We start from the raw sequence: 15,496 nt of genomic DNA on the forward strand, positions 1-15,496 counted from the left end.
ATCTTTCTGATCAGGGTAAAGGAGAAAGTAGAAAGCCGGTAGAATAAAGAGTGATCGAGATTTTAAATTTCCTGTAATGAAACACATTTATTGAATGTCTATTATAGCCATTTACTATGCTAGACAATTTCCTTTTGGTGTGTAACTTAATCCTCACAACCACTCTGATGTCCCTGTGGTCACCTTTTATGATGAGGAAACTGTAGCTCACAGTGCCCTGCCCAGGGTCACTCAGTTAATATGTGACAGAGCTGGTGTTCAAACTCAAACCTTTTGAACTCCATTACGCCATATGATCATGAGGCTTTATTATCAATGTTGTCCTTAGTAAAAAACACACCAACATAATTTCTGATTCTGAGATGATCCTTTCAAAACAAAACCCTTATGAAAGATCTCATTGTGGCTGGTGCTGTTCTGAACACTGCTCAGGGTAAAGGATAACTGAGTCAAGCAGCAAGCACTCACTGTTTACCTTATGCCTAGCACTAGGTCCTGAGAAGAAGAGAAATAAATTTCAAAAGATGTAAATCCTTTCCCTCAAGAGCTTACAATCACATTGGGAAGCAAGACTAAAGCATATGGAACAGACATTTAATCCAGGCCATGATCATCTGTGGAGGAGGGAACACACCTGACTAATGCGACAGGAAGATGTTGAAGAGGTAGAGAGACCAACTTGGAAAGATAAAATGAAGCCCAACTGGGCATTTAGATTCAAGTAGGCAGTCGAGTGCCTTTTACATTTCTTGAGCTAAGATGTGCTAAAAGAGAGGTTAAGACCCATTATTCCAGGGGCTGGCCCCGTGGCTGAGTGGTTAAGTCCGCGCGCTCCACTGCAGGCGACCCAGTGTTTCGTTGGTTCGAATCCTGGGCGCGGACATGGCACTGCTCATCAAACCACGCTGAGGCAGCGTCCCACATGCCACAACTAGAAGGACCCACAACGAAGAATATACAACTACGTACCGGGGGGCTTTGGGGAGAAAAAGGAAAAAATAAAATCTTTAAAAAAAAAAAAAAAAAAGACCCATTATTCTGAAGGTTCTGGGTAGCACTGATTAGAGAGATGAGACTGGACTCAAGGCAGTATTCCAGGTATCTGCAGGCCATCCCATTTAACAGAAGAATGACTGCTCCAGACTGGCATACAAAGCCTACAGTTCTCACTCTCAACAGCATGAAGTACTCCCACTTCAGTCCTTTGTAAGATAAAATAATCATGAGTTTCCTGTGACCCAGCACCTACTTTTCACTGTTTTTAAATATCAGCACCCTCCTCCCACTCCGGAGCCAAAGGCACACCCCTGTTTATGACTTTGGCTCTGGAACGACACAACGTCATCCATTTACACTTCTCTTCAGTGCACGAATTTCCTCTTATCAAGTCCAACCCACACTCCTCATATTGTCTAGGCCTAACACCTCAAGCAAGATGCTCTTATTGATTTTTTACCCCATCTTCCATTTCCTGCTTCTAAGCCTGGTTTCAAAGGACTTAGTGTTTGTTAGACTCATCGCAATCTGTCCTGCACTGCTGCTCCACTCCCTCTGCTGGTGCTCTGTGTCCTTACCTTGTGGGAGAGGCCAGACGTCCCCAGGGCTCCTATGACAAGACTTCAGAGGATCCGGTAGATACGACACCAACCCACTCTTCTGGAAGTCCCAATGTCTCTCTCTATAATAAATGAGATAGTCAGAAAGCAAAACATTATCTCAACAACTTGCAAAAATGCTTTTGTTAAATTACTTACCTTCAGTCTTTATTTTACAAGACTCTCCATTTGAACACCATTCTGTCTTTTGCAAAACTTTAATTGGAGGTACTGCTCAGTATACTAACATTGGAAGCAGTCTAGTGAGGTGGTTAAGAATCAGGGTTTCCGCAGTTAGACAGCCTGAGTTCAAAAGCTGGCAATTTATTTAACTTCTGAAGACAACAGTTTCCTCATCTGGAATATTAGGTTAATAGTATACTCACATCATAGGTGTGTTGAGATTTAAAAGAGGTAATTCCTTTAATTGGCATAATGCTTAGCACATGACAAGCAATCAATAAAGGGGAGCTATTTCTTTTTAAAGATTGGCACCTGAGCTAACAACTGTTGCCAATCTTCTTTCCCACCCCTCAGCCTCCCCTGTACATAGTTGTATATTTTCAGTTGTGGGTTCTCCTAGCTGTGGCACGTGGGACGCTGCCTCAATGTGGCCTGATGAGTGGTGCCATGTCCACGCCCAGGATCCAAACCAGTGAAACCCTGGGCCGCCAAAGGCGGAGCACACGAACTTAACCACTCGGCCACGGGGCTGGCCCAAAGGGGAGCTATTATTGCATTACTAGGACATACAGAATATATTACTAAATTATGTAAACAGGGGAGTGTCATTAGGTACTCTGGACTAAGCTCTTGGGACACTGCAATTATAGGACTCCTTATATCAAAAAGAACAGAAAGGAAAGAAATTATTCTCCGAAAGTAATCTTAACTTCTATTTCTACTTCCAAACTAGAAACTTGAATCCAGCAAAAGACTTTTGTCGTAACAGCTTCCTGGTCCTTCGCCTTCTCTCTATGGCATTTGGAGACGGTACCATATTGGGCATGTGGAAATAACACTATTCTGGCATGGCTATTAAAAATGGATGAAATAGTAGCTCTTGGAAAAAATATAAGACCCAGCTTTGCAGGTAAGTAATATTTACCAGCTGGGTGATTTAGTACTTTGTCAACTTGGCTAAACAGGAATTATGTTTCCAAGAAGCCCCTTTCTTGTATGGTTCTGGGTTAGCGTTGTTCAGAGGAGAAATCTGGGTGTGATTGACAAGATGGAATGAAGCAGGGCCATTACTCTCTGAAAGCCATGGGGCGAGATATAGTGAGCAATGCCACAGAGGTGCTGAAGGGGTCCAGCCTGTCCTCGTCCTCCCTGTTTCACACGTGGCTCTCTTCCCACAGCTGGCCATGTTGACCTACTGCCACACTAGGCCCAACAGGACAACAGCTGCAGCATATTTCTTCACTAACTTTACCTCTGGCAACTGCATCTGCTTGTCCAGATTTCCCTAAAAGCTCTGCCTTCTCCACCAGCACCAGTGCCTGAGGAGGTCAGATCAGTGACTTTTCTGATTCCCCAGCTCCTTTTCCCTGGATCTTACCTCCTAGCTCCTCCCACAATGGTGTAAAGTCTAATTCCTGAAATAAATCCTTTATCCTATAACACTCACAGTGGCTCTGCTTCCCTTGTCAAATCTTGACTGACACACCAGGCTTTTTTCCCCTCTCATTTTACATTAGGGGAACACATTCCATTGGTTTCCAGTGCAGAACCAGGCCCAGCAATGCAACTGCATTGGAGCGTCTCCTAAGAAAATGAGTAAAGGCTGCTCCTGCCCTAAGGAGATCAGTCTGGTGGGGGACACAGACATAGAAAAATATATGTAAATCAGCATAAAGATGACAATGGTGTGTAGAGGTATGCATAAGGTGCAGTGAGAGCAGGAAGGAAGAGTTAAGTCTGAGAGGCTGTAAGCAAGCTGAGAGGGCACACAGCATCATGTTCCCGGGCCGAGACACAGAGCTTTAACAGGAAGTTAGCACTCAGTGAACATTTCTTGAATTGAACTGAACTAAACCGAATTTATATGGCATAGCATTAAGCCCTAGGAATCTGGCATTGAGCAAGACAAACACTTAGCTTACAATCTAGTGCAGTGGCTCACAAATATTAGCATGTATCAGAATCTCCTGGAAGGCTTGTTAAAACCCAGATTGCTGGGCCCCTTTCCAGAGTTTCTCATTCAGTAGGTGTGTGGTGGGGGCCCTGGAATTTGAGTTTCTAACAGCTCCCCAGGAGATGCTGGTGCTCCTAGACCAGGGGCCACACCCTCAGAACTGCTGGTGTAACAGTTCTCAGCCTGGCCATACATTAGAAGCTGGGCAGCCTTTAAAACATACCTTGCTAGGAGCATCTAGCCTACTAAACCGTGTTTTCAAAGCTCTGCAGGTGATTTTAACATGCAGGTCAGGATTGAAACGACTAGTGTGACCAATAGTAGTAATTACCATTTATGACTTGCCTGCTATGTGCCAGACACCATCAGAAGACCCCATGCATATTATGATATCTGTGAACCCCATTTTACAGGTAAGAAAACTAAGGCTTAGACAGGTGTGATAAGCTGACCAAGATCACACAGCAAGTGTTAGTAGGAGAGGCAGGATTCACTGACCACAGAATCCATAGTCATCACCACCAATGGCACCCATGTGCCACATGGGGCTCACAGAAACAGTGCACCTGATTTGAATATGGAATGATGAGTAGAAGTTCTCCAGGCAGACAGAGAGAAATGCATTTTAGGCAGAAGCACTGAGCTCCACATCTCTGGTGGTGCTGAAGGAGAGGCAAGAATTCAGAGGTATTGTGGGAAGGATTTCTGAGCTGGGTAGGAGGGCAGAACGAGATGACAACATGGCCCGCCCTCCTCCAACAGTCTGGAACTCTACAACGAGACAATTTAGAACCTGATGGACCAAGAGGAGAAGGAGAAAGATATGGGCCATGACATTTGCTCAGATTTGCCCTGAAAGAATAACGAGCAGATGCCTTTTTCTGCATTTAGTCTCTCTGTTTTGAACATCTTCTACAGCTTGGTTCTGAAATCTTACCCACCACAAAACAACTTTATGCTAATTACATGTGCTATATAAACATTAATAAATAAAAGCCAGAACATAGGACAGGAATATCTAGGACTAAGATTGAGGCTATTCATATTTAAATATTTATTTGAATGTTGAAATTCACTATTAATTTTCCTCTAAGGTCCCTGACATATGTGTTCATTCTTTTTATATACTATTTTATAATATATGTTAATGTTTATTGGAATAAATTCAGAAAATACAGAATAATGTGGAGCAGAAAAAAACTAATCTCATCAGCCAAAAGAAACTACTGTTGAGATTTTGGTTATAACTTTCCAGAAATGTTTTCTCCAAATGCCTGTAGGTATGTGTATTCCAAAAAGGGAATCATGCTGTAAATATGGCAGTATTTTTTTTATGTCATTAGATTTGATTCCCATAAATCTTTCAGAATTATAATAAATATATGAATACCTTTTAATAATGATACATTGCTCAAAGACTAGAGTGGGTAAGAAAATTCAGTAGGTAGGGCATTTGTTGCCGCTGTTATTATATCGCCCTGTGGCTGATATTATGAAAGGTGGATCCATAAAATAGGTGGAGACCCATCTATGAGTAGCTGACTCAGAAGGAGTCAACAGTCTTTACCTTCTGAATAAGTGTTTCCACACTTGTGAGAAGTCATTCAGCTTAAATCTTATTCAGATGAGTGAGGATTCTTTGTGAGATTCCAGCCCTGTAAGAAGTAAGTTTTCCCTCACCACTAATAAAATAAGAAATGGACCACAACGTGCCTAACTCCTTTCCAAGCCCATCTTCCCTCCTTTACAGGGAACTGCTGCCCCCCAGAGGATAAATGCAGAGGTGAACTCGGGGCCGCTGGCAAAAAGTACCTTCTCTTCTTCAATGAATACATTCCCATCCTTTCTTTCCTTTGTTCTTACAGGGCTGCGATGTAATTTCAGTCTGCCTAAGAGTTTACTAATTCCTTTTGTCATCTGGCTCTGATTTTTTTTTCCCTATGTGAAAGTTCATATGTCCCCAGGAGGAAGTAGGACCCCAAAAGGGACTGTAGCCTTTCTGATGCCTTTGGCAGTAAAAGCTTTCTGTTCCTGGGAGACTGTGTGGATATGCCACAGACACTAGAGGACGGGAGCCTCCCGTGGTAGAAGCCTTTGAATTATATAGGGTCACTCACCCAGGGAGGAAATTAGAAAATAAAGTCCAGGAAAATATCTCCAATTCAACAGGGCTCTTATAAGTGGTTTCAGAAGACCACTAAGACTTTATATGAAGCTAAGAGAAAGGATCATAAAGATCGGCAAGAAAAGCGAGACGGTAGCCTGAAAAAAGCTTTCAGGGCTGGGAGGAAAGGTGGACGCCCTGTTGTCACTCTATCTCTGGGTAAAATTACAGTGAAATTACACCTTGGCTGATAGAAATGCAGCAAGTGGGTTAAAATTAGTCTTCAGAGGATTGAAACATAAAAGGTTTTTCTTCTAGGAAAAGGTGACTTCCAAGCAGAAAAGCTGAAGCTTAGATGAGAGTTAAAACTATATCCGAACAAAATAAAATTTAAAACATATAAATTATGATAGAAAGATAACTAAATTATTAATAAAAATTTAAAGAGTACATCTATTGTTTTCTAATATAAACATTCTCAAAAATGTTTTTAGAAGAGAAAAAGGGAAATTTCACTTTCATTGAAAGACCTGATGTCCCTCTTAGTTATAAAATAAAAAATAGACCAATTGACGTCAAGCCAATAATTAGTAGTTGTAAAAAGGGAAAGAAAAGATAAAGAAATGCAGGAGACCCCTTTCATCTGTAAAATGGTTAATTATAAAGACACAGCTTCCAATGGAAAAGACTTTAAGAAATCCTTTTAAGCAAGATTTATAGGGCTTCCATATTAGTTTTAAAATAGATGAATAAAAAGTAAAATATAAGCCAAGTTTATGTAATACTACTCAAGTACTTTGAAAAATTATTTTGTATATTCTGGATGTGAAAGATAGGCATATATCTTCTCCTGGTTTTGCCATGTGAGAAATAAAAATGCAAACATAGCGTTTTATCTCATGTGAGAACATTAGCATTTTATAAAATGGTAAATTAAATGAAAGGTTCAAAATTTCAAACACTTGCCTTATGAATTATTATTGCTTACACTAATATTTTAAGATATATAAACATAAATATGGGCATACAACTAGACTGAGGTTTTATTTGAATGACTGGTGTCATTAGAAACTGGTCTTGAAAACCTCAGACAATATTGTAATTTATGAGAAGCTGTAGAGTTCTTCCACTTACCCTTTATGTGTAAACTTGTAAGATGTGATCTCTCTCTGATAAAAGATTAAAAACAGTATTATATTGAACTTTGCTGCCAACTTAATATTTTTTTCTAAAGTCCCGAATTGTCTTTGGGAACTTGGACTAAGAGATTATTGATACTTAGTTAATAATCAGTATTTGCCTGGGGATTTTTAAAAATATTAAAATTCAGAGTGACAAGGTCTATGGAGAATCCAAGATTTTGCTCTAATTTCACGCTAACAAGTTAGCCTTCCATGGTTTCATGGATGCTGGCAGAAGACACAAGATCCCTGGGTCAGAGACAATATGACTCACAGCAATCCCAGCGTGTCACCAGCTCTCCAAGTCCCACTTCCCACAGGGTGACACGAAGAGGGTCAGGTGGCATCTGCATTACACACACAGTGGATTGCATTACAGGAGAGGAACCCTGAGTTTAAAGAACAAAACTATTTTATAATGAGCGGTAAGTTTGCCTGAACTTTGCACTGGAAGGAGACATAATCTTTATTGTAATACGCAGTAAACAAAATTGCCCCTTACTCTAGAAGGAGACACAATTTCTATCTCCCAGCCCTGTTCATTGTATAAACATCTTTGAAAGCTATTCGAGAACAAAGTTAGTCATTGCCTTTGCTCTTAAAACACACAGAATCATGAGAAACCCAAGGAGAAATGTCTCCCAATACAGAGAGAAATAAAAAAGAAAATACATAGTTCCTACACGACACCTAGGCGTGTCTTATATATATATTCTTATTTATACATGAGCACTTTTTTCCTTCAGATTACTCAAATTAAGATAAAATAAATATAAACATCTAATAATGATATACTTGATGAAGTTGTTCTAAAAGCTAGAGTTTTAAAGCTTTAAGTATTGTCACTTAAACTTATATGACTATATAAGTGTGCGTACATATGTATATATCAAAGCTATATTAAGGTTAATGAACTTTTTAAAATTATATATAGCAGGAGAGATGACTTGTAGTTCGGGAAAAGAAAATTTGTCTCTGGGTATGTCATCTACTGTCAATATGAAGCAAGTAAAAGTTCTTTGCCTAAATTAATTTCTGACATGGTACCAAAAATTGTTGTCACACCTCTGAGTGTGGTCTCTCACTTTTCACAAGTGTGCCAATATTTATACTGATCCTTGTGATGCTTTTAAATACTACATGATTGTACACAAGTGTAAAAACAACACAGGTTCCACACTGCTAAAAGAATTACGGTTTTCACTGATCTCTGTGACCATTATAAAATGTCCGTTTTTAATTTTCAGGCATCTTTGCTATTATTTTTATCAACTGTCCAGTCTCTTGGGGCTAGTTTTTCATATATTATCTACTTCTACAATTTGACCCCAAATTCAGAAGCTTTGGGCACTTACAGGATGTCATTTTCACCCCAACTGTCTTTCCTGCTCCCCAGAGTGACAAGGATTGGCTCCCTCACCTGTCCAGGTCAGCCCTTGCCAAGAAGGAGGGAGTGCAGGAGTGAACAGGCATGATTTATGTGCTGCAGTTATTTCCACAATTGTTCTACAGTCTTTTAAAAGCTGCCCTCTTTTGTCAGCCCCTCAATGATGAAAATGATGTTAAGAATGTCTGATTAAAAGAATTGTTTTGATGACTGAAAGAAGAGGAGTGAGAGATGGGAAGTACTAAGAAAGAAAGGAAAATTCCCACTGGGACACTGTCTGCCTGTTAGCAGACAAGTCTTAGTTGAAACTTTGTATCTATTAAAATAGATTATACTTTGTTTCACTTAAATACAGAGGTACCTTTGCTAGGCATCAAGGTTTGGCCTTGGCCACCTTTGACCCGAGGGAACTGATTCCAAAGACAATAAAACGATTAACATAGAACTTCTATATTGACAACCTCTTAGGCCAGAAACCAATTTGATCACTTTCTCATCAGGAAATGAGTATAGGTAATCCTCGCTTTGCGTAGTTCTGATATGCACAAATCTCAGTTAGATGCTGTAGTTAAATGAAGTCACTCAACAACATAGTGCAAATTTCAGTTACCACAGTATATTGCCTGTGAGTAATCACATAGTACAAACTTCAGTGTCCTTGAAGCACTAAGGAAATAAGAGATGTGCGTCATGATCAGTGGCCAATCACATCAATTCTTTCAAAGGCTGTTGATGATTGGTCACTGTGCATCTGTTACTCAGCTCACGCAGCCTAGCCAAGTATATACTTGTCCCTTTGTCTCCCAGTGATAAACCCACATGACATTTTACAAAAATGGATGATAGAAAGAAGGAATTGTCCAACAAAGATGAAAGTGCAGCAAAGAAAGGAAAAGTAATATTGCTAGAAGTGAAAGTGGATGTGATTAGAAGATGCCCATGGGGGATGTTGATACTGCTGCCATTCTCAAGACTGGGTATGCAGCCAGAGGAGTTTGTGAAGGTGAACCTATCAACATAGTGAGGAAAGTATTTGTGACACAAAAGATGAAGACGTCCCAGTGGAAGTGATGCCTGCAAAAACCTTCACATTAAGGGACCCCTAGTAGATATTTTGTAACACTGAAATCACAAGGATAAAATCTTGTAGGCAAAAATAAGCCGTCAAACTGTACTCCCCCTGAGAGCTGGGACCTACATAAATGGATTAGTAGACTTTGACGGAATTAGGGGCTGAAAAATTGTATGATGAGTTGGAACTACATTAGCTTAGAGATTGCTGTTGTGTCTTGTATAAGTTGCCTTTATCTGAAATTTTGATTTCTTGCTGGTTGTCATTCTTGGTAAGTTAGCGGTCTGGCAATAATATTTAAATTACTGTCTTTTTTTTTCATGAAAGACATAAATACTTGGGAAATTTTTTTATTAAGCTAGAAAAGGATTTTTGGCTCTTCTCCCACATTTATGGTGTTTAAAAAGGAAGAGGAGGAGAGGACAGGGGAGGGGAGGGAAGGGGGAGACAAAGACTGGAGAGAAGGAGGAGGTCTCTTCACCCACCACCCATCCTCCTTACAAATTGTTCCTCTTTGTATAGTGTCTTATTCTTTTCTTAGGGATTCGATTATTCTATGTCTTAGTCATTTTAAATGTTCTTATATCATATTGTCTTTCAGATAGTCTTTCTATTGTCCCAAGTTCACAGCCACTGAATCCCACTGCTTGTTATAAGTACTGACACTCGTGCATGGTGAATTGTTTCCATGTATGTTTTGATTATGAGCTCATCTGTAGCAGGGCTTGCTTTTTCCTGAGAGAACTCATTGTGCCCTGGTTGAAAAAGAGTCCCAGCAGATCCATGTTCTGTTGACTTCTGCCAATAGTCTTGGGGGGTGACTATGTTGGGACACATTTTTATGTTAAATTCTCAGTTTGGGGTTTGGGGGACTTCACTGGTAGAATAAATTAAAATTCCAAATCTCTATGAGGCACTGGAATCTTAGATGTTAACAGTGGGGGAAATTGAGTGAGGGGTATGTTTAGGAACTCTGTGCAACTTTTCTGCAAACCTAAAATTGTTCCAAAATAAAAAGCTAATTTTTTAAAAATGAAGCCCCTAGATTAAGAAAACCAATTAACCCTTAAGTAGCCATAGAGTTAGCTTGTATGCTTACTAGTCCTGTTTTCACTTCCTTCTTCATTTTGGGTATCTGCAATAGCCCTTTTTCCTTTCAAGTTCAGCTATGAATTTAAAATAATTCTTGTTATAATTTATCTAGCATTTCTGGGAGTTATTACAAGTGGATTTTCAGATCATATCAGTCCACTACATGTGGAACCTTAACTCCCCAATTTCTCTTTAATCCACACAAATCAAGTTTTCATGCCTACCACTGAAATTGCTCCAGTCAACCTTGCCAATAACGTTCATCTTGCAAACCCAGTGGTCAACTCTTAGTAGTCATGGACCCAATGTTTCAGTAGCATTTGAACAGTTGAGCACACCTTCCTTGCAACCCTTTGTTCTCTTGGTTTATCACACTCCCCTCTTTTTCCTCCTAGTTCATTGGCCTCTCCCCAGACTTCTTGTGGACTCTCACTCCTTTGCTGACCTTTAATTGTTGATTGCTCTGGACTCAGTCTGCCACCTAGTCTTTTATAATCTCTAGGTGACACTATCCAGTCCAATGATTTTGTCATACGTATGCCATTGACTCCTAGACAGAGACTTTATGGTCTGATTTCTTTTCCTCCCCATCACACCCCATGTCCCCAGACTCATATATACAACTGCCTACACAATATTCCTACTCGAATGTCAAATTTACCGTAATCCTAACAGAACTCTTGATTTGGTGCCAACACTAATAGAATAGGTTGTCTAGTGTACACTTGTGGTAGGCCTTGGCCTGATGGTATAGCAGCAAATAAAACAGAAAAGTGAATCACTGTGGCAGAGCCGAATCCTCTTTATGAGATAGTAGGTAAACCTTTGAGAGTGAATGTGACCCTTCCCCAAGTCTAACTATATGAGGTGGTAAAACCACAATTCTCTACGTGGACAACCAAATTTCAGTTACTGTTTCATGAGGGCCCTCAATCCAGAGACTGCTATTTCACTATCTTTGAGGAACAGACCCCCAGACTAGTCAGAGTGAAGGAGAGAAAGTTGTCTACCTACATGGAATACAGGAAGGAATTCCTTAAGTCTAACTGCTTTTTAAATTTTTTTCTAATTTAATTTTGTATTTATCCTCATTACATTGGGCTGGGGAAAAGGAGTCATGGCTGTGTAGAATTGTACTATTCCTTTGTCTTTCAGACAAAATAGGGATCCAGGTTCTAATTTTCTTTAAGTTCAGGATCTGAATCAGAGTCAGAGGAGGTTGGCTGCTGCTGGGAGCTGGAGGCTCCTGGGAGAAAGGGAAGAAACAGGAATGTACTTGACCTTGGAGTGTTCATGTTCCAGGGCTCCCATTCGGGTACCTGAGAATCCTCCATGTAGATCACATGTTGCGGGGGAGTGGGGGAGAGAAACTCCCCAAAGGGAATATGATTGGTACAGGCCTAGCACTAGCACTCAAGAGGTGGGAGGTTGGCCCCATGTGCACAGGGAGGATCTGAGAAGACATTGTCCTCCCGTCTATATCCCAGGATCCCGTGGTGGGCCTGTCTGTCAGGACAGGGCCAGGATTCACTCCTTGGCCTCTGGTTGGCATTATGAATGGTAGAGTACAAATCCTGAAAATTTATGAGCACCTGGAGACATTGTTGCCACTCTTCTTTATGACCCCACGCTTGAGACCCTGGGCAATTGCTTTTGACCATACATGCTTCTTCTTCCTCACCTCTTTGTATTCAAGGAATCCCCATTCTTGAAAGGAAATTCAGGATTTCCTGGTCACTGTAAGGTTTAATTGGCCTGTGGACTTTTCTGATCCTTTCAGCCTGAAATGTCACTTTCTCCATTTTTAACCCTGAGTTTTCTCTGCAGCCACAGGGTTCTATACCAGAACTGGCAGAGAGATGGTACTTAGTCTGCCCTGCTGGAATTCAGCAGAGTCTGGAGGTGTCCTAGGGTAGAAATGTGTTTGCTCCTTTCTGCTTTGGCAGTTTCTAACTGCATTTTCAGCAGATTTTCAATGTGTTCATGTTTTAGTCTCACATCCCCATGTCCAAAGTAACATGGTCCTACCAATTCCTGAGTCTTTTGGTTGTCCTACAGTATAAATGAGGTTGCTTAATGATACCAAACCTCTTAATCTCAAGTTCATGTGTCTGATGTGCAGTAAGCCAATCACTGAGACATCAGCGCTTGGAAACAGAAAACTTTATTCAAATTGGCCAAAACGAGAAGGCAGGAGGATAGGTTCTCTCAAATCTGCATTAACAAGAGAAGAAAGCAGGAGGTTTTATAGGGCTAAGGGGCTTGGCAGGAGGAGATTTGAAGAAACAAAGGGGTAATCCATGTTTCTTTCACTCCAGATAAGTCCTTGAGCAATATGACTTCTGGACTCAGTGGCAGCTGGGGGCTGGTTATCTGGTGACTGTAACTTCCTCAAAGGCATTCTTTTTCTTCTGTAAAACAAGCTCATAAATCCTTGTGACCTTTGAGTCACTCCTCAAGTTAAAGAAGAAAACAGGAAATTGACTAGATTAACTTCTTTTCATTTATGTCTGTGCTGGGAACAAGGTCAAAAGGTCTTACTGAATATTTACAGTAACCCTCTGTTACCTGGCTTCATCATTAGCTTTCCCAAGTCCCAGCTGAGGACTAAGCTTTCTCCCATCTGCTAATTTCATCATCATTTTCCCATTTGCTTTCCAATTTAAGAAGCTTTGTAGACTATTGTCCCTTTTCCAATTCTCTTGAGCATTTAGATCTTTTGAACAAGACTTTTTGCCGTTATTTTAGTGAACTTTCAAGAGAGGGCAGAGGTTAGACATCAATATTCTAACTTGAACCAAAAGTCAAGACTTTAATATATAGGGACAAAAATCCCCATTTGAAGGGGGAAGGCAGGACGGAGCAAAGGTGGGGTCATTGATGCCCCTAGGAGCCTAAAGAATCCCCCAGACCCACAAACTATGCAGAGTTCCCTGGGAAGCTCTGAAACCTCAGTTCACACTAGTTAGCTTAAGGGATTGCCAGGGGAACTCTCATCTCAATTCACTCCAGCGAAGCATTCCAATGCAAGCATTTTGAGATAAAATACTTAATCTCTGTAGTATCCAACCCCTTCCACATTTTTTACCTCTAGGAACAAGGGTCACTGCAAAGAAAAAAGGCAGCCAAAGTAGGAAAATAGGTGCCCCAGAGGAAAATTTAGTAATTATGCCTCAATGTGTACTCTGTTGAGCGTCTATCCCACAGTGATTCCCACTGCCCACAGGTAAACGTCTATCTAATCAGACAGCCTTTGATCTGATTCATCTACATTCATGTGAAAATGCACTCCCTGACTGTACTTGTTAACCTAGGAACCTCATTTAGTTCATTTAATAGATTTCCCTTTCATTATCTATTTTAGTGAGTCTAACAGATGCAGCAGCTGATCCCAAATTAAACTAGGCAAGAAAGACAGGAAGCTTCCCACTGAAGGCCGCCGAGGACCTTCTGCCTTCGCTTCCTTTATTGAGTCAGGGGTTCAGACTGGAGCTTCTCCTGTGCCTTCTGGAGGGAGTTTGCCAGCCGAGTTTGCCACTGCACCACCTTGTCCAGGAACCAGGATTTGAAGTGTGTTTAGATTTAAATTTGTTAGCACCACCATTTTTATTTCACTTGCACAGCCAGCAAAAAGACAGCTAGACACGGGGTCTGAGGTTTTTTTAATTGACTAACAGAGAGACATCAGTTTACACAGAAAGATAGGTCATATTAAATCAAGGCTATTAAAGTTCGTCAACAGGGTAAGCGGACAAATGCCATTTTCTATTGCAAACATGTTCTGTAGATTAAAAAAACCCCTGCAAAATTGTATTTGCTTTGCAATAGAAAGGACATTAAACGTGAATGAATAGCCTAGGAAAAACAGGTAAGAAGGGCTGGACATCTCAGGAAAATTTTAGGTGTTTCTTATTGGATGTAACAAGAGACAGAGCCTTATAAATTACAATTAAATAAGAACTTTCCTCCACTGGTCTGATCTCCTTATCCCTGATATCACCAGATTGTACATATTCTTGATCCCTAACTCCTCAACTTACTGCGGAGGATAATGACCAGCCTAATACTTTCAAGATTTCAAATATTTGCCATAATAGGTTTCTTGCCCCAAAAGCTTATTGAAAGATATTTTAACTTATATAATTTCTTTTATTTAGATCAAGGCTAAGTGTAAAATTTTAAAGTTACTTTTCAAAAGGATGTTAAAGGAAAATAAAAATACAAGCCTCCAGCAAGGAGGCCCTGCCCCTTGACCCTCTCCTCCCTTCAGGAAGGACTCAAGGCCTTGGCATGCGGAGAGGGTCTCAGAGAGCGCCACCTTGTTACGCCTCCCCGCAGCCTTTCAATGGGAGTCAGGAAGATGCAGACTGGCAGTTCTAGGAGGTTGGTATTTTTTTTCTTTTTTTTTTTTTGCCAAAGTCCTATTGATATAATCAAAAATAATTTTCACCAGAAACAACTGACAATTACTATTTATCTGGCTATTCACTGACTTCAGCAGGCCCATCATTCAGAATTCAAAACTGGAAACCAAGATCTAATTTGCCTCTGCCATGGTTTGACTAATGACTACAGATTTCCGCAGGCCTAAAATCTGTCTGTACCAGTGTATCCCAAACAGTCAGAAGATTTCAGGCACTGGCCTGGTGGCATAGTGGTTAAGTTCACATGCTCTGCTTTGGTGGCCTGGGGTTCGCTGGTTCAGATCCTGGGCACAGACCTATGCACCCCTTAGCAAGACATGCTGTGGTAGGTGTCCCACATATAAAGTAGAGAAGGATGGGCATGGATCTTAGCTCAGGGCCAGTCTTCCTCAGCAAAAAGACAAGGATTGGCAGCAGATGTTAGCTCAGGGCTAATCTTCCTCAAAAAAAAAAAAAAGAAAGAAGATTTCAGATGGAGTATATTCACACACAGTATTTATTTTG

This window comes from Equus przewalskii, chromosome 18 (genome assembly GCF_037783145.1).
Source record: "Equus przewalskii isolate Varuska chromosome 18, EquPr2, whole genome shotgun sequence".
NCBI classification, from domain to species: Eukaryota; Metazoa; Chordata; class Mammalia; order Perissodactyla; family Equidae; genus Equus; species Equus przewalskii.